Genomic DNA, 6,026 nt, shown 5'->3' on the forward strand with positions numbered 1-6,026 from the left:
GCAGGCAGACAGTGAGTTTGAAGCCATCCTAGACTATACAATGAGACTTTATCTTCTGTCTTCTGGGTTTCTGATTTTCCATATGTGAGCATGAAGAACTAGCCTCAGGTTTTTCTAAGGTTTCTTCAGATGAAAGTCTATGATTCTCCAGCTTCTGGTTTATCTGAACTTTTCTTGTAGCTGTATCACTGTTCTCCTGGATTGTTTCTGTTAGCTCTGTGGTAGACCTTCTATTCCTTGCTGTTTTCTGCTGTCCAGAATGTGGTTATCTCTCAGGAAAGAGAGGAAATATTTCAAGCCTTAGTAGATCCTGGAAGGCATCTGGGGAAAAGTACTTCTTCAGCTGAGCCAGTAACATTGCAAAGGAATTGCCAGCAACATCTCTTGCTTGATACTCTGCAACTATTTCAGAGAGCTCCCTGATACTTCATTACAGCACTTGGCTATAATCATCTGTTTCTGTCTCCTGGAAGGAAACACATGCTCTGAGGCTGAGCCTGGACTTCAGTCACTTTCACCACTGCCACCTCATCCTCCAGCCCCTGTGAAGCTACAAGGGCCTGAGGTAGAGGAAGGAAAGCTGCCCAAGCCAGCTGGGCAGTGACTGGCCACTTCCCTGTCACAACAGTCTGGGGCTACCCTTGCTGACCCCACGACCTAAGAGCTAAATCTTGGAAACAGCCCAAATGCCCATCAATTGGTGACTGGATAAAGAAGATGTAGCTTATTCTTAATAAAATGGAGTACTACTCAGCCATAAAGAAAGATAAACTAGAGACATTCATAGCTAAATGGATGCACATTGAGGCCATACTCTTAAGTGAAGTAAATAGGACACACATGGGTGAATACCAAACTGTTTCTCTGGTGTGCGAAGCTGAAAGTGTAAGTGAGGACCAACCTTCATAATAAATTTTGTGATACAGGAAGAAAATGTTCAAAGGAGAAGTGGAACTGGGGAGGTGAAAAAGAAGAAGAAATGGAAGCAAAACTTTTGAATATAGGGAGGGGTAGAGGGAGGGCAGGAGAATGGGGAAAAAATAAGAACCAAGATATATCATATACAGATACAAGTACAAATTCCCAATCACAGCCAGGGATTTAACTCAGTGGTTCAGCCACCTACCTTGCAAGCGCAAGGTCCTGAGTTCAATCCCCGGTTCCAAAAACAAAACAAACAAAACAACTGCATTAGTATTTATCAGATTTCTTTACTGGGCCAGGGATTTAGCTCAGTGATTCTGCTGCCTGCCTTGCAAGCACAAGGATCCAAGTTCGATCCCCGGTACCAAAAAAAAAACCCAAAAAAACAAAACAAAAAACAAAAACAAAAACAAATTCCCAATCATGAATATAATCATTATGTATACCTAAAATGTATCAATAAACTCAATAAAAAGTAGTCATAAAGCCCCAATTTACATTTCTAATTAAAAAAACATTTTAAATCACAATTTAAATAGTGGTCCTCAAAAATGAGTTCTATGATGAGTTTATACTGTAGACAAAGATGACACTGTATTGGCTACCTAACAGCAATATAATATAGTTTATGAATGTGCTATAAAATTGTGAATATACTTTTAAATACTATTGTGATGTTATTTAAAAGCATTTATTAATAATATTGCTAGAGATAAAAATTATCCATAATGTCAATAATCTTGAAACAGATAAAACAGTTATTTATGTTTTTATTTATCATTCCCTTTGTTAAGGGATGAACTGTGTTCCTCTATTGCTAAGATTCGTAGATTGAAGTAGAGCCTCCAATACTCAGAATGTGACTGTGTTTGGAGATGCACATCTTTAGGTAATTATGTTAAAGTGTGGGGTTTAGCATGGGCCCAACTCAAATACAGTTGGTGTCCTTGTAAGAAAAGTTAGAATGCAGACATCTGTAGATGGAAGACTGCATGAGAAACCATCAAGTAGTCTATAAACCAAAGTAAAAAGTCTCAGAAGAGATTGACTGTGTAGACACCTTGATATTGGACTTCTAGCCTCTAGAACTGTAAGAAAATAAATTTCTGTTGTCTCAACCACTCGATTTGTGGTATTTTGTTATGGCAGCTCTAGCAAACTAAACACATTTCACTATGCTTAAAAACATAAATATAATGTAATAGCTGTGCATCAATTTGTCATATAAGAATGTAATCTCTACATTATACAATCATTCTTAGGGGGAAGTGGATCATGATTTATGAGTTTTCAACATATATGAGCTGTTCAGAAACCCTTGCTTTAAAATATCTCTGTCTTGAATTTAGGACATAATCTTCTGCAAGTATTTTCCAATAATGTATGTCATATGCGTTTACTCTCTGGTATGTTTGCTCAGCAGAGCTGAGGTGAAGCAGTGAACGGTGCAGGCTCAGTCTGCTTGGGCTCTCTGGCCTGTTTCATTCCAATAATGTATGTCATATGCGTTTACTCTCTGGTATGTTTGCTCAGCAGAGCTGAGGTGAAGAAGCAGTGAACGGTGCAGGCTCAGTCTGCTTGGGCTCTCTGGCCTGTTTCTTCACTAACTGTGATTCTGGGCAGTTAGGTAAGATGGGCAGGCCAGGTTTTTTCCTCTGTGCAATAGAAGCAAGATACTTAGATCAGAAGGGGCTGTGAGGATTAAATAAATGTATGTGTAAAAAATGTGTAGAATAGTGCCATAGTGCTGAGAACAGAGCAAGTGTGATTATGCTATTGATTAACCCACTGCTCATGGAGACTGTAGATATTTTAGGGGGACTACTTATCCTTCAAAGCATAGAAATAGTACCACACCCCACCTTTCAAGATTCAGTGACTTCACCTCTCATTCCTTCCCAGGCTTAAAAATAAACTTCTGTTGTTAAAAGATACTGCAAGGGGTAAGTTTTGGTTTCTAACAATCTTGACTCAAAGGTGGATTTTTGTATTCATGTATCTATTGTCTTAGCTCATTTTGTTTTGCTCTAATAGTTGAAGTTGAATTTTTTTAAAAAAGTAGTTTATTTAGCTCACAGTTCTTGAAGCTGAAGAGCACATTTCTAGAATCCATTTCTGATGTCCTAGTGCATAGTGTCACATAGCAGAAGTGCATGAGAGAGGTTACCTGTGCCAGGGAAGAAGCAAGAGATCAGGTAGAAGCCACATTTGCTCTTTTAAAACAGCCTGCCCTCATGGGAACTAATGGTATTGGGAGAACTAAATTAATCCTTTACACTTTGATACCCTTATATTTCCAATATTCCAGAATGTGAACCTTTTAGCAACATTCTTAAACCATATCCAAACCAAAGCATCTATTGTCTAATTTCAAACAATTTGCTCAAGTTCTCCATGTTTCCACAGCTAGCATATTACTCGACACAATGTTGCTGAGGATGAATGTATTTTTCATAATGCTAGCCTCATATGATATTGCATTGCCCCTAAAAGTGTAGGGCTATTTCCTCTAGAGGTTTCAAGTAAGTTTAGGTGAGTAATGGACACAGCAACAAGGTCAATGAATCATACAAGGAAACTTCTTTAAACTTTATTTCAATATATGTGTTTAGATCGACATGAAAGATCTGTCTGGCAATATTTTTGTTAGTACATTTGCAGTATATGATTACATTCATCATGGGGAGCTGATACATATATGTAACACATCTTAAGGTGTTTTATTTTTTCATTTTTTCCCTCCCCTTTGCCTCCCCCCTCTCTCTTGGTTCCTTGCCGAACTGAAGAAAAATCTCCCTGTTTCCTATTATCCATTTTTTATTTTGCTCTTTATTTATATTTGGGGTTTCTGATAGAAAAGATACCATGTAATATTTAAGTTCACGTATCTGACTTATTTCACTTAACATTATGGTCTCAGGTGCAGCCATTTTCCTAAAAATGATTCAAATTCATTCTTCTTTATGGCAGACTAGTACTCAATATAGCACATGTGTATGTAAATACCACATTTTCTTTATTCATTCATTTTTTGACAGAAAGTTACTCCCAATATTTAGTTATTGTAAGTTGTGCTGCTATAAACATGGGCATATGCATGTACCAGTGTAATACGTCCTTAACTCTTTTGGGAAGATACCTACAAGGGGAATAGCTGGTTCGAATGCAATTTCTAGTTTTATTTTTTGGGGGAATCTCCATACTGATTTCCTGAGTAGTTGTACTGGCCTACATCCCCACCAACAATGTAGAAGGGTTCCTTTTTTCCCCCAGCAGTAATATTTTTAAATTCTTCTCTAATGCTTACTGATCTCCCTTTTAAAAATCAAGACAGAACAAACACTTTTTTTTATTCATTACATTTATACTCACTGTTTTTTCTTTATGACATTTTACTGTGCTTGTCCCATTCAATGGTAATCATACAATTTTCATTTAAAATAAACTCATTTAGGGCCGGGGATTTAGTTCAGTGGTTTCGCCACCTGCCTTGCAAGCACAAGTATCAGAGTACAAAAAAAATAAAAATAAAAAAATAAAAAATAAAGTCATTCACATATAAAAGTTAAAGAGAAATAATATAAACAATATACAATGGTAGCCTCCTCTGAGTCCTCTTCTCAAGCAAGATCTCAACATTTACCTATAAAATCTAGAGACCCTCAGCACCAATGATTTCATCTACAAGCCCTCCTCCCCCCAAAATAAAATACTTGTAAAAGCACTAAGACTGTTTTTAACAGCTCAGCTGTTGATGATAATAACTACGGCCTCCTTAAATTCCTGACTGAGAAGTCTCAAGGCTGCTCGAAGAATTTAGTTTGTTCCACCAAGTATCTGAAGACAGGGGACCAGTTTCCTAGCTTTTGTCAGGGCGCAGGAGACCGACTCCTATAAGCACCAATTAACAAAGCAGAGGGCTTTCCCGCCGACCTCTCCAATCTTTTGCAAATTGTCACTCCCCAACGAATTCAATTCCAGTTTTTCTGTTCCCTACCCTGTCATCCCCCTTTAAAATGTAGTCACCTCTCTCCACGTTTAAGTCGAGTTTAGTTCACTCTGGACCATCTTATCTATTGTAGTATGTTACTACTTCAAAATCTCTTTTTAGCACTTCAATGACAGGATCTATCTATCTTTGATAGGAAAGTGAAGATCAGTGAGGGTTATTCAAATCATTAAAAGTCTGGGCAAACTGACTTAAAAGTATCATGCTCAGTTGTATTTAAATAATCTTCTCTAACAAAGATGGAGTTAGAATTAGTTGTGTAATGGGGACTGCTTTACGTCTTAAAAGTTCTACAAAAAAGATTGAGACTGTTAATTTTTGATCCCAAGAAATCTGTCAAATAAAAAAAATGCTCACAGGCTTTGGAAATAATATATAGGATTTCGGTCAGAATATTTGAGTACAGCTGCCATGTTCCTCCATTATATCCCACTCTAGTCACTCCAGAAAAGTCCAAGGCAAATACTGGGAGATACGCCACTGTTCCACGTCTCCTTGGCTCTGTCTTCATCTCTTCCCCTATTCTTACTTCTCCAGAGCTCTGTGCTTTGTAAGGTAAGCATTTGATTTAAAAATAACTTGAAGATCATGGAGATTGGCATTCAGGAAATAGTTTTTTTTTCCCCCCTCTCCAAAATGTTCCTGGATTCATTGTTACAATCAATATTATATCTCCTGTCAGTATTTGTCCAGTAACTGGCAACATGAGGAATACATGTTGACTTCTAAATTTTAAAAATTCCTTTATACTCCGCAAATAGCTAGATAGGAGGCTTAAGAGCACTGTGGTGGTAAAAGCATCTTTACTCCATGATCTAAACCTCAGCTCCTCCTGCAGCTCTCGCTAGTGTGTGTGTGGAAAACGAAGGATCAGGAATCAGATTTGCAGGTGCACACCTGGCTCTAACGTGCTCTCAGACAAGTCACCCGATCTGCATTTCCTGAGAAGTATGGGGAACTGACAGGACACACAAACGCCAGAAAATATATCACAGCAAACGCAAAACTCTGCTTACCTCTTAAATACCTAGCACATTTGAGGACTTGGTAAACTTCCGTGACCCCACCCTACCGCGGCGACGCTCTGACGTCA

At 38.0% G+C, this 6,026-nt stretch overlaps 1 protein-coding gene across 4 annotated transcripts in view; it reads right to left on the reverse strand.

Moving 5' to 3' along the window:
- Nucleotides 1-6,021, reverse strand: part of Yipf7 (Yip1 domain family member 7) — a 39,690-nt gene extending 33,669 nt beyond the window's left edge. For 2 of the 4 annotated variants that reach the window (XM_033758812.1, XM_033758811.1), the window contains exon 1: nucleotides 5,950-6,021. The gene's annotated coding sequence lies outside the window, so the exon portion shown is untranslated. Of the gene's footprint in view, nucleotides 1-3,000; nucleotides 3,092-5,949 lie in introns of all 4 variants that reach the window. The other 2 variants (XM_033758813.1, XM_033758815.1) reach the window with 2 other exon arrangements.
- Nucleotides 6,022-6,026: the final 5 nt, after the last annotated feature.

This window comes from Fukomys damarensis, unplaced genomic scaffold (assembly GCF_012274545.1).
Source record: "Fukomys damarensis isolate Sample0158 unplaced genomic scaffold, DMR_v1.0_HiC HiC_scaffold_35, whole genome shotgun sequence".
Lineage (NCBI taxonomy): Eukaryota > Metazoa > Chordata > Mammalia > Rodentia > Bathyergidae > Fukomys > Fukomys damarensis.